We start from the raw sequence: 12752 nt of genomic DNA, 5'->3' as shown, positions 1-12752 counted from the left end.
TGGAGGCCTCAAAATAAAGCCAGACAGATATGTGAGTTGCACTTCATTTCCAGGTAGCTATGGCTGAACAGAAATAGGTTAACTCCATTTGCAGCTGGGGTCCTACCAAACTTCTCCCAGCCCTCAAGGATATTTTGGCCTAGAAATACAATGGCCATTATGAGGAACATTAGATAAGATTATTTAAGAAGTGCACTTGAAAGCAAGAGTTCCCAAATTAAATGGGAAACCTGTTTTAATTGGCATGCAGATGCCTCCAAAAGGTTTCAAAATTCCAGAGTAGTTCCACTGAAAGATTCATTAGAAAAGGCTAATGAAGAAGAGACAATATACCTAAAATAAGACTGTAAGACTGATGCAACCCCTACTGTTCCCCTCTATCCTTTGAGAAATCATCCTAGCAATCCTATATCTGAATTGCCTTTCCACTCTAAAGAGCCTATTAACCAGTTACATTTTAAAATAAGACCATTCATGGGTGCCTGTGTGGCTCAGGCTCTTAAGCATCTGACTCAATTTTGGCTCAGGTCATGATCTCATGTTCGCGGGTTTGAGCCCTGCGTCATCCTCTGCACTGTCAGCACAGGATTCTCTCTCTCCCTCTCTCCCTGCCCCTCCCCTGCTCATGTTCTCTCTAAAAGTAAACATTTTTTCAGTAAAAATAAATAAAATAAGACCATTCAGCGCTATCACAGATCCTCATCAGGCATTGGCCAAAGGCTGAACTAGGGGTCGTAGCTAAGTGTCTGACTTCAGCTCAGGTCTTGACTTCATGGTTAGTGGGTTCAAGCCTTGCACTGGACTCTGTGCTGACAGCTCAGAGACTGGAGCCTGCTTCGGATTCTGTGTCTCCCCCTCTCTCTGTCTTTCCCCTGCTCACATGCTGTTTCTCTCTCAAAAATAAGCATTAAAAATGTTTTTAAACAAAAAGATTAAAAGAAAGAATTTCCTAAACTCAGGAAGGATCCTCAAGGGTTTTTCTAAATAGATTACCTCCTGAGTCCATTCAAAAGACAGAAGTAAAAATTCATGTTTTCCTTCTTTCCCAAATCCAGACCCATTGGTTACTGATTCTTTGTCTCCTAGAAATAACTTTCTTTCTTTCTTGTCTCATTTTATGTTCTAATGAAGAAAGCTAAAGGGATTACATTTTATCAACACTCCATCTCTGCTGTTTTTCTGGTAGGCCCCATTCACTTATGTATTTTGCATATTTTGCCTCTGAATAAGCCAAAGGAACTATGTTCCCCACTTCAAGGGGTGATGATAGAAGCAGAAAAATGTTTGCCTTTAGCCCAGAAGGCTTACCTACAGCCTGTATAGTTTTGATAATACATGCTGGTTGCTATGTTCTTAAAGGGTCTCATGACTGCCTGTACTTCTCACCAATAGTTAAAATTGAGCTGACTCATAATGCACCAGAGAGCTCTTACAAAAGTAGCTTTATGAATAGAAATTTGAAGAAAATATTTATGATCTAATACTCCCTGCATCTCCCCTCTCTGAGCACTAAGCATATAACCAACCAGCTTCATACAGCAAAAGTGTAGCTCTTTCTGCCCGTTGGGTCCTGTTCCTGTGCTACCTAAATAAACTTATTGGGGAGGAGTTAAGATGGCAAAGAGGTAGGAAGACCCTGGACTTTCCTTATACCTCAAACACAACTGTATTGAGGTCAGATCACTTGGAACACCCAGGAAATCAATCTAAGAACAGGCAGAAGGATGTCCACGGTTCGAGGGAGACAGCATTACAGGTGTGAGGTTTATTTTAACAAACAAGTCAAAGCACACCTAGTTAAAGGTCCAAACACTCTGCATTGCAAGCAAAGAGGAGCTCCGCAGAGGACTGACCAGTGGGAAAGAGTAGCCAATATGCAACAGCAGAGTGCACACAGCATACACCAGAAACACTTACTGAAGTCCCAGCCCTGGACAGTGTATGACCCTTTTCTTTTTTTCTTTTTTTTTTTTTTAATTTTTTTTTTAACGTTTATTTATTTTTGAGATAGAGACAGAGCATGAACAGGGGAGGGTCAGAGAGAGAGAGAAGGAGACACAGAATCTGAAACAGGCTCCAGGCCCCAAGCCGTCAGCACAGAGCCCAACGCGGGGCTCGAACTCACGGACCACGAGATCATGACCTGAGCCGAAGTTGGACACTTAACCGACGGAGCCACCCAGGTGTCCCATGACCCTTTTCTAATACAGCATTACTCTCAGGTGCAGGAAAGATAGCAAGCTTTCAAAACACACAAAAGACAAAACTTAGCCAAAATGGCAACATGGAGGAGTTATCCCCAAAAGAAAGGTCAAGAAAAAAATCATAACCAGGGACTTGCTCAAAACAGATATAAGCAATATATCTGAACGAGAATTTAGAACAACCGTCCTAAAGCTACTAGCTGGGCTTGAGAAAAAGCAAAGAAGACCCCAGAGAAACCCTTGTGCAAAGATGAAAGACCTAAAAACTAGTCAGGCTGAAATAAAAAATGCTATCACTCAGGTGCAAAACTGACTGGATATAGTTACAACGAGCATTGAAGAAGCAAGAGGAGAGAATAGGAGATCTAGAAGATAAAATTATGGAAAATACAAAGCTGAAAAGAAGAAGGAAAGAAAACTATTAGATCACAAAGGTAGACTTAGGGAATTCAGCAATTCCATAAAGCAAAATAACATCCATACCATAGGAGTCCCAGAAGAAGAGTGGGAAAAGGGGGCAGAAGGTTTATCTGAATAAATTATAGCTAAGAACTTCCCTAATCTGGGGAAGGAAACAAGCATTCAAGCCCAAGAGGCACAGAGAACCCTCCTCAAAAATCAACAAAAACAAGTCAGTTAAGTGTCTGGCTCTTGGTTTCGTTCAGGTTGTGTTCTCACGGTTTGTGGGTTTTGGGGATTGAGTCCTATGTCAGGGTCTGCACTGACAGTATAGAGCCTTCTTGAGATTCCCTCTCTCTCTGCCCCTCTCCTGATTGCTCTCTCTCTCTCTGAAAATAGACAAACTTAAAATGAATGGGTTAACCAGGAAATTAAAGAAGAAATTAAAAATATATGGAAGCAGATGAAATGGCAACACAACAGTCCAAAATCTTTGGGATGCAGCAAAAGCAGTCCTAAGAGGAAGTTTATTGCAATCCAGTCTTATCTCAAGAAGCAAGAAAGGTCCAAATATACAACCTAACTTTGCACCTAAAGGAACTAGAAAAGGAACAGGAAATAAAACCTAAAGCCAGAAGAAGGGAAATAAATATTATAGCAGAAATAAAATGATATAGCAAAACAAAACAAAACAGTAGAACAGATCAATGAAACTAAGAGTAGTTTCTTTGAAAATTGATAAACCCCCAGGCCAACTTATCAAAAAGAGAAAGGACCCAAATGGATAAAATCATGAAGGAAAGAGGAGAGTTTACAACCAACACCACAGAAATACAAACAATTGTACAAGAATACTGTGAAAAACTATATGCCAACAAACTGGGCAATCTGGAGGAAATGGACAAATTACTAGAAACTCACAAACTACCGAAACTGAAACAGGAAGAAATAGAAAATTTGAACAGAACCATAACCAGAAAAGAAATTGAATAAAAAATCTCCCAACAAACAAGTCTCGGGCCCAGTGGCTTCCCAAGGGATTTCTACCAGACATTTAAAGGAGAGAGAAACTTTTCCAAAAAAGTAAAAATGGAAGGAAAACTTCTAAACTCATTTTACAAAGCCAGCATTACCTCGATTGCAAAACCAAAGACCCCACTAAAAAGGAGAATTACATGCCAATATCCCTGAGGAACATGGATGCAAAAATTCTCAATAAAATACTGGAAAATTGAATTCAACAGTACCAATAAACAAATCATTCTCCATGATCATGTAGGATGTATTCCTGGGCTGTAGGGTGGTTCAATATTCACAAATCAGTCAACATGATACAACAGTAAAAGAACCATATGATCCTGTTAATAGATCCAAAAAAGCACTTGACAAAACACAGCATCCATTCTTGATAAAAACCCTCAACAAAGTAGGGATAGATGGAATATGCCTCAATATCATAAAGGCCAGATACAAAAGACCCACACTAATATCATCCTCAATGGGGAAAAACAGAACCTCTCCCCTACAATCAGGAACAAGACAAGGATGTCCATTCTCACCATTACTGTTTAACATAGTACTGGAAGTCTTAGCCTCAGCAGTTAGACAACAAAAAGAAACAAAAGGCATTCACATTGGCAAGGAAGAAGTCAAACTTTCACTCTTTGCAGATGACATGATACTTTATGTAGAAACCCCAAAAGATTCCACCAAAAAATTCTTAGGACTACTGCATGAATTCAGCTACATCACAGGATATAAAATCGACACACAGAAATCTGTTGCATTTCTATACATCAATAGCAAAGCAGCAGAAAAAGAAATCAAGAAATCGATCCCATTTGCAATTGCACCCAAAACAAGAAGATACCTAGGAATAAACGTAACTAAAGAAGTAAAAGAGCTATACCCTGAAAACTATAGAACAGAACACTTATGAAAGAAATTGAAGAGGACACAAAGAAATGGAAAAGTATTCCATGTTCATGGATTGGAAGAACATTGCTAAAATAACTATACTACCCAAAGAAATATACACTTTTAATGCAATCTCTATTAAAATACCACCAGCATTTTTCACAGAGCTAGAAAAAACAATCCTAAATTTTATATGGAACCACAAAAGACCCCAAATAGCCAAAGCAATACTGAAAAAGAAAAACAAATTTGGAGGCATGATTCCAGATTTCAAGCTATATTACAAAGCTATAGTCATCAAGACAGTATGGTACTGGCACAAAAGCAGACATATAGATCAAAGGGACAGAACAGAAAACCAAGAAATGGACCCACAGCTATATGGTCAACTAATCTTTGACAAAGTGGAAAAGAATATCCAATGTAAACAAGTCTCCTTAACAAATGGTGTTGGGAAAACTGGATAACAACATGCAGAAGAATGAAACTGGACCACTTTCTTACACAATACTGAAAAATAAGATAAATGCAAGACCTAAATGTGAGACAGAAAGCCATCAAAATCCTAGAGGAAAACACAGGCAGCAACCTCTTTGGCCACAGCCAAAGCAACTTCTTACTAGGCACATTACCAAAGGCAGGGGAAACAAAAAACATGAACTATTAGGACTTCATCAAGATTAAAAGCTTTTGCATAGCAAAGGACACAATCAACAAAACTAAAAGGCAGCCTACAGAATGGAAGAAGATATTTGCAAAGGACATATCAGATAAAGGGTTAGGATCTAAAATCTATAAAGAATTTATCAAATTCAGCACCCCAAAAAACAAATAATCCAGTGAAGAAATGGGCAAAGAACATGAATAGGCCCTTTTCCAAAGAAGACATCCAGAGGACTAACAGATACATGAAAAGATGCTCAACATCATTCGTCAGCGAAATACAAATCAAAACCACAATGAGATACCACTTCATACCTGTCAGAATGGCTAAAATTAACAAACAAGTGTTGGTGAGGATGCAGAGAAAGGGGAACCTTCTTGCACTGATGGTGGGAATGTAAACTCTGGAGAACATTATGGACATTTCTCAAAAAACTGAAAGTATGACTACCCTAAGATCCAGCAATGGCACTATTAGGTATTTACCCAAAGGATATAAAAATACAGATTCAAAAGGGTACATGCACCCCACTGTTTACAGCGGCATTATCAACAATAGCCAACCTATGGAGAGAGCCCAAAAGTCCATCAACTGATGATTGGATAAAGAAGATGTGGTGTATACATTCATTCATATATGTTGTACATATATATGAATGTATATATATTCATTCATATATATAATGAAATATTCAGCTATCAAAAAGAATGAAGTCTTGTCATTTGGAATGATGTGGATAGAGCTAGGTTGTATTATGGTAAGCAAAATAAGTCATTTACAGAAAGACAAATACCATGTGATTTCACTAATATGTGGAATTTAAGAAACAACACAGATGAAATATGGAAAGTGGGGCAGGGGGTTGGGAAGAGGAGAGAGAAACATACTACAAGAGACTCCTAATGATGAAGAACAAACTGTGGGTTGATGGAGGAAGGTGCTAGGAGACTGGCTAGATGGCTGATGGGTATTGCAGAGGGCACTTGTGATGAGCACTGGGTGTTATATGTTAGTGATGAATCACTGAATTCTACTCCTGAAACCAATATTGCACTGTATGTTAATTAAATAAAATTTAAATTTAAAAAAATTGAATAAACTTACTAAGTTGCATGGTAAAATGACTGAAGAATTCTTTCTTGACTATTGCACTTAGTACTCCAGAAACAGGAGAGGCAAGAAAGTTAATCACTGAGTTTTGTCCTAGGCCCCAAACACCTGATAACAGTTAAGAAGAGCCAGATCCCAAACATGTTCAAGGACATTAGCTTCAAACAAATGCTGGCATCAGTACCCTTATCTTAGGTAATTTATGGAATAGCACTTATTGTTCACCTGACAATTGCCTTTGGCTGGACCCTACCCTGGATTTCTGGGGGAACATGCACCCTAGATTCTTTTTTTTTGTTTTTCAATTTTTTTTTTTTACCGTTTTTATTTATGAGACAGAGAGAGACAGAACATGAATGGGGGAGGGGCAGAGAGAGAGAGACACACAGAATCGGAAGCAGGCTCCAGACTCTGAGCCATCAGCCCAGAGCCCGACGTGGAGCTGGAACTCACGGACCTCGAGATCATGACCTGAGCTGAAGTCGGGCGCTTAACCAACTGAACCACCCAGGCGCCCCCCTAGATTCTCTTCTAATATAAACCCTTAGCAATGGTAAGACTCATTCTTCTCTCCTTTCCAAGTCTCCCAGTCTGCTGTTATCTGTCACTCACACTATCCAATAAATTCTGTTTTCACTTTCTCCAGCTCACATTTGATTTCTATCCTGCATAAAGCCAAGGACCCTCTTGGCTGGTCGTGTGGGACCCTCCCCTAGGTCCTCATGTGGCATCCACATGGCTCCTGAAACAGAATGCTACGGGCACCAGTGACAGTCACAACAAAGTTTATTGCAATGAGAGGCAAGGCCGACCAATCGGTACCGACATTCTTGATCAGAGTGCGGCCTCGAACAGCCGGGGTACAGTTTTTATAGCCGACCACATCGTCTTATCATCACCTGGGAACAGAACAAAGAAATAGTTCCCAGATGGGGGTGGAAATAGTTCAGACCTTCTGCCATTAAGCCACAACCAGTTGACCTCCTTGACCCTGCCTCCGGCTCCATTTTTTCAAAGTTCTCAACATGCCCTTGCCCCAATCCAATCAAACACTAATCCAGTTGATTTTCCTTGAACTTTCTTTCCCTTGATTGATAGGACAAGGCTGTTATCTCTTAACCTATAGTGTCAAAACAAAGCTGTTATTTCTCAAGGCTACAGGTTAGCCCTACACTACAATTTAACCCTTACACTCAGACTCAGTCGGCCTGCATCGTTAAGAATGTTGTTTGGCTTTCTGCCTGCCTGGGACAGGGAGATTGTCAGTTCTTTCGCCAGCTTTCACTAGCTAGAGTAACTCTAAATCTTGTAAGGATATAACTTTTACACACTCTTAGAGAAAGCCTCTTGGGTCCATGAGGTTGTTTAATACTGCTAAAAATATTTATTGTGTGTCCCTGCTGAAAACTGAAAAGACATTTGAAAGGATTTAATAATTCTATACTCAGAAATTTGACTAAGTTCAAAGCTGATATTCAGAGCCTGATAAAATGTTTAGGTCTTTGCCCCTGAGCTAAGTGTACACAGAGAAAAAAAAAGACATTCTCATAGGTAGATGGGTGTGTCAGCCCTTTGATATCATCTAGGCAGCAATCAAATTCTTTCAGGAATTAAAAATAACTCCTCATTTTACAAATCTAGCCTTTACAGGACCAAGGATGTGGTTCCAGTAACAACTCAAGGACTATCAATCCTTTTACTGGAACCCAAACCTCCCATATTTCTTTCAAATAGTTTGTGTAAAAAATCTGCACTCCTCCTTCTAGAAGGAGCTTGATTTTTTTTTTTCCATGTGCCTTTGGAATGTAAGTTTTCAATGTTCTACCTGGTCTTGTCTAGGAACTCTTATCTAGTCCACCTCTTTAAAATGTGAATTTCAGGGAGGTAATTCTTATCAAGAAAAAACAAAAGGGGGAAAGGCCATTTGGGACTTGACTTGCCAAAGAGAAATATAAAACTTAAATATCTTCTTTCTCCACAAATATTTTTTTTAACTTTTTAAACATTTATTTTTGAGAGACAAAGAGAGACAGAGTAAGTGGGGGAGGGGCAGAGAGAGAAGGAAACACAGAATCCGAAGCAGACTCCAGGTTGAGCAAGCTGTCAGCACAGAGCCCAACACCAGGCTTGAGCCCACAAACCGTGAGATCATGACCTGAGCCGAAGTTGGACACTTAACCAACTGAGCCACCCAGGTGCCCCACTCCACAAATATTTTTAATAAGCTTTAGCCATCCAGAGAGATACCCTTAACTTACTTCATGTATTAGAAAAACTCAAACCCAACTTTTATAACTGGTGAATTTTGTAACTATTTCATGGCAGTTATTTTAAAATTGAAGCTATAAGTTCTATCTGTTCACATGTGTCTCCATGTGTTTATTGCAGGTAAGTGGGGTTTTCTACCTCTGGATGATACTGCTTTGTAAAAGAGCTCTATTTAGTTGATTTAAAGGCAAGTGCCAAGTGCTTGTAAGAATTGTGCATTCTAAAACTCTCAAAGATAGAAACTAACCCAAATGCTTCTCAAGTTCACATGATTTGGAAAGATATTTGATATAAAAGCTAGCTTAAGGTTGATGGTTTAATTAAAAGACATGTATTTAGAATTATCAACATTAAACATAAAGCAATTGAAGTTTACTAGCCAAAGAAGTTTGTATTAACTCTTACAAGATCTTCAAGAAAAAAAATAATAGCTTAGGATAATGGCTGAATTTTTCTACTGTTTATTGAAGTTTCTGTGGGTAATCTAAACATAATTTTTAAAGACAAGTAAATTAAATAGAGGTAAGATAGAAGTTTATAAATGAACTTTTAAGCAATATTTATGTCTACTTCTAGTTTTCCCAATTTCTTTTTGATAACTGAAAAGCTTAAAGTTTTGCTTAGTTGGGTTAAATGAGGAATTAAGTTCGTTAAATATCTAGATAATTTCCAAATCAGACAAATACTAAATCTAGATTTATCCACTTTTAGCTTCTCATTACATAATCTAAATGACACTTAGATGTGTTAGTGCTATATTGAAAAACTGAAAAGCGCAAATGCTTTTAGAAATTATGAAGTGTATTCATAAAGTTTCAAATTTAAAGAATGCTGGTATAACAGTTCACAACTGCTTAATTCTTAAGCTTTCATTAGAAATTAAGGCTTCTAAGGGTTAAGAATTTTAACTAATATATGTAATTAAAGCTCCTAGAAATAATAAGGAAAACATCTCTATGCCAGGAAAGTAGGATGCATTTTTAGTACGAGAAGGTATGAAAAAAATGGATATGCATTTTTTATTGAGGGAGGAGAAAGTAATTTTGTTCCAAAGGGAATCTGGTTGCCTGAAAAGGAAAAAAAAAAAAAAAAAAAAAAAAGGACAAAATTGGAATGTAAAAAAGAAAGTTATAGAGGGGCACATGGATGGCTCTGTCGGTTAAGTGTCCGACTTCAGCTCGGGTCATGATCTCATGGTACGTGGGTTTGAACCCGGCTTTGGGCTCTGTGCTGACAGCTCAGAGATAGGAGTCTGCTTCAGATTCAGGGTCTTCCTCTCTCTCTCTCTGCTCCTTCCCCATTCATGTTCTGTCTCTTTCTCTCTCAAAAACAAACAAACATAAAAAAAAAAAAAAGAATAAAGCTATAAAAGGTCTATGGAAAAAGAATATTTGGAAAGAAAATTTTAATGTGTGGTCAAACTAAGAATATAATTAACTTATTTAAAAATGAATTTTAGTATCTAAAGCTGGTACAAAATTAAAATTTGGTTTCTCTCTTTTAACAGGACAAAGTGTTCTTGGACTTTTGGTCTGCTTTTGATAACAAATTATAAAAAGTTTTTTACTTTCCAAATATTTTCATAAAATGTGATCCTTTTTAGGGAAGTGCTTTCAAACCCTTTAAAAATAAATATTTTTGGTAAATTTTCCCCAAATCAAGTACTATCTGAAGTCTTTTTGACCTGCAATAGTCCCAAGGATTTGTTAAACTAATCAGGCTTATTGGGTATGGAACTGACAAGGGAAACATTGCCAAATAAATCACACTAAGCCTTTATTGTAGCTGAAAGACTGTGGCACATGTGGATGGAATCCATTCTGCTTTTGCCAAAGGAAAAAAAAAAAAGGCCCCTCATTGTTAGCCTTTTGCCATCCTGATGTCCTTGTAACATGGCATCAGTCTGCTCCTGAATTAGTCTGCTCCTGCTCAGAAATTAAGGTGGGCAAAAAAATGGCCTAAAAGCAAAGATCAGTGGGGCTATGGGAAACCCAAGACAGCTGCTTGTTTTTTTGTGTGTTTTTGTGTTTTTGAAAAACCCCATTTTTTGGTTTTGGTACTCCTTCACCCACCACAGGGCATTTAAGATCATTCAAATTATGAATAGACATTATAGGGGGACTTCAATAATATTGTTAAAACAGTCTACCCAAACATGTCTGACTTATCAGGTCCATAATCCTAGAAAACCGTTTTTGTTCCCAGAGGCCTCAGACTTCCTCCCTCTGTACACCTTGAACACCTGCAGCTAGACTTCATTTAACCACCGCTTAGCGTGGATTATCAACATGTTCTTGCTATTGGATGTATGTCTTCTGTATGGGTTGAAGCCTTTCTCTCAAGTAAAGCTAATGCCCACATGGTAGAAAAGATACTGTTAGAAAATATGGGACATTCCTCCTATAATCTCCATTGACCAAGGTACCCACTTCACTGGGCAAATCCTATGAACCTTAACAAAAACCTTGTAAACCTCTTAGAAGTCTATCAGTATACAACCTTCTGTTGGTCCCTTGTTTCCTCATGCTAGTACGACCAGCCACTGTAGATTAGATGTCTTCTCTAACCTCCCTGGTACATTATATTCTCTGGAAAACATTTGATCCATGTTTGTAGCTGCTTACCAACAAGCAAATGATCTCCCTAAGACTGGAAGACCAGAAAAAGAACAAAGAGGATGACGGACTTAAAAACTGCAAACCTAAAGTTATAACCTGTGAATATCACAAAGAATCGAGAAAACAATGTCATGACCCATGAATACCACACAGAAGGTCAACTACAGAGCAGCAGCTGAGAGTAGAGCTAGTGCCTTAAATTTTTATCACACCTCTCAGTTCAGTGGAGAGTCTGATCCAAAGTGGGAGAATTGTTTAAAAATTCCAAAATGGCATTTCTTAGGCCAAGTTCCCAAACTAGGGTTCAACACATAATCTAATTGCAGTTTCAACCTCCCCCAGATACAGTCTTACCCAGTCAGTCAGAAATTTTCTGATGGGAACCAAGGAGTCTGCCATAGGGGCTCTCTCCTCCCCCAAAGGAAGATGAGATAACTTGCCTGATAAGACCTCCTGCTCTTCCCCTAAGGGAAAGTGACCTTACCCAGAACAATTTTTTTTTTTTTTTTGGCTAATAACTTTCTTTACCTACTCTCCTTCCTATAAAAAACTTCCATTTTGTACATCTCCTCTGAACTCTCCTCTACTTGCTGATGGGATGTTGCCCGATGCCTGAATCATTTAATGAAGTCCATAAGATCTTCCAATTTACTCATTTAAAAAAATTTTTAACAGTCTTCAATCATCAATAGTTTTGCCCTCTGATAAAAATACATAGCACCATCTATGTAGAATTCTTGTCAAAAAATAAATAAACCAAACCTTTATCTGATCAAACCTCTAAAGATAGGGGACAGAGAAACAGGTTAAGTGTTCCCACAGATACACAATGACCACAATTTGGAAACTATGAGAAAGTAGAACCAATTTTGTTAACAAGTCAAAATACAAAAAGAGATATAGGAAAGGTACAGGTAGATAAGGCAGGCAACTAATTACAATTAAGCTTTCTTAGATACCGATTTTTGAACACCGACAAGATATTTGATATTAAGAAGTTATGTTACATTTTTAATCGTGACAGTAGCATTGTAGTCATATTTAAAATCAGTCTTCATGTTTTAAAAATATGTATTGAAATATTTACAGATGAAATAATGTGAGGTTTTAGACTTATCATAAAACAATGCTGAGTTGAGGAAAGGAAAATGGGTTGGGTTAAAAAATGAAACCTAATTGGGGCACCTCGGTGGCTAGGTTAAGCTTCTGACCTCAGCTCAGGTCATGACCTCACAGTTTGTGAGATGGATCCCTGCTGTCATCACAGCGCCCACTTCGGATCCTCTGTCCCTCTTTCTGTCCCTCCTCTGCTTGCATTCCTTCTAATAAACGTTTTTAAAAAAATAAAACATAATTGTGCTGACATATAAGGGTTCATCACATTCTATTTCTGTCTATGTTTGAAATGTTAACACAGTTAAAAGAAATTTTAATCCAAATTAAAAAAAAAAACAGTGATAAATGAAATTTTGTAAAGTTATACAACAGAACCCACTAATTATGGTTACTCAAAGAAGTAACATCACTGATATATTTCCCTCTCCTTTTGTTGAGCTGTGTATTATTACTACA

At 38.0% G+C, this 12752-nt stretch overlaps 1 protein-coding gene across 1 annotated transcript in view; it reads right to left on the bottom strand.

Annotated features, from left to right (window-relative positions):
- The window catches only part of IRAG2 (inositol 1,4,5-triphosphate receptor associated 2), a 128982-nt gene that overhangs the window by 109051 nt on the left and 7179 nt on the right, over positions 1-12752 (bottom strand). The gene's annotated exons all lie outside the window — the stretch shown is intronic.

Source organism: Panthera uncia, chromosome B4, assembly GCF_023721935.1.
Source record: "Panthera uncia isolate 11264 chromosome B4, Puncia_PCG_1.0, whole genome shotgun sequence".
NCBI classification, from domain to species: domain Eukaryota; kingdom Metazoa; phylum Chordata; class Mammalia; order Carnivora; family Felidae; genus Panthera; species Panthera uncia.
Note: the sequence above shows the minus strand (reverse complement) of the source record. Positions and strands in the feature narration are given on the sequence as shown.